Raw genomic sequence first — 608 nt, forward strand, 5'->3', positions numbered from 1 at the left:
TTCCCTACCACCCCTTGCTGAGCAGCTCCTGGCCGCACAACTCCCAGCAGCCGGCGCCGGGGAGGTGGCAGGGGGTGAGGGTAGAGGTGCCCTGTTAGCTTCTCGAGGGTGGCCAACCTGGGGCTCGGCTTCTCCTGTGCGCCCCAGAGTGGAGCTCTCCATTTCGGTCACAGGGTCTTAGGATCCGCACTGGGGGCGTCTCGGGCACGGAGCTTTAGCTTCACATCTCCGGTCGAGACCCCTGTGCACACAGAGGGGCTGTGAGCATTGCAGACTGCAGCCTGTCCCCCCATCCTTCGCCCCCTGCCCGTGGGCTGACCCTGCCTCTCCGTCTCTTCTCTGCCCTGGTAGAGCCCTGATGCAGAGCATCCGGCTGGGATAGCCGCCCCCCGTGGGGGCGATGCGGACAGCGCGGGACAGCCAGTGGAGCGCGCGGGGGCCGCAGCATGCGGTAACCCGCTAAACCCGGTGGCTGCTGAGGCAGCCGAGATGCTCGTGCGCGCAGCGCGCCCCACTGCATCCTCGACCTTCTCCGGCTACAGGTACGTCCCAGCGGGAGACCTAGGCTCGGTGGGCCAAGGAGAAGAAAGACTCGACCGGAGGAAGAG

The 608-nt window shown here is 66.9% G+C and overlaps 1 protein-coding gene across 1 annotated transcript in view; it reads left to right on the forward strand.

Annotated features, from left to right (window-relative positions):
* The window catches only part of GRIN2A (glutamate ionotropic receptor NMDA type subunit 2A), a 378,152-nt gene that overhangs the window by 411 nt on the left and 377,133 nt on the right, over nucleotides 1-608 (forward strand). Inside the window, exon 2 of the mRNA XM_007462837.1 lies at nucleotides 352-542. The gene's annotated coding sequence lies outside the window, so the exon portion shown is untranslated. The remainder of the gene's footprint in view (nucleotides 1-351; nucleotides 543-608) is intronic.

This window comes from Lipotes vexillifer, unplaced genomic scaffold, assembly GCF_000442215.2.
Source record: "Lipotes vexillifer unplaced genomic scaffold, Lipotes_vexillifer_v1.1 scaffold306, whole genome shotgun sequence".
In the NCBI taxonomy this organism is placed as follows: Eukaryota; Metazoa; Chordata; class Mammalia; order Artiodactyla; family Lipotidae; genus Lipotes; species Lipotes vexillifer.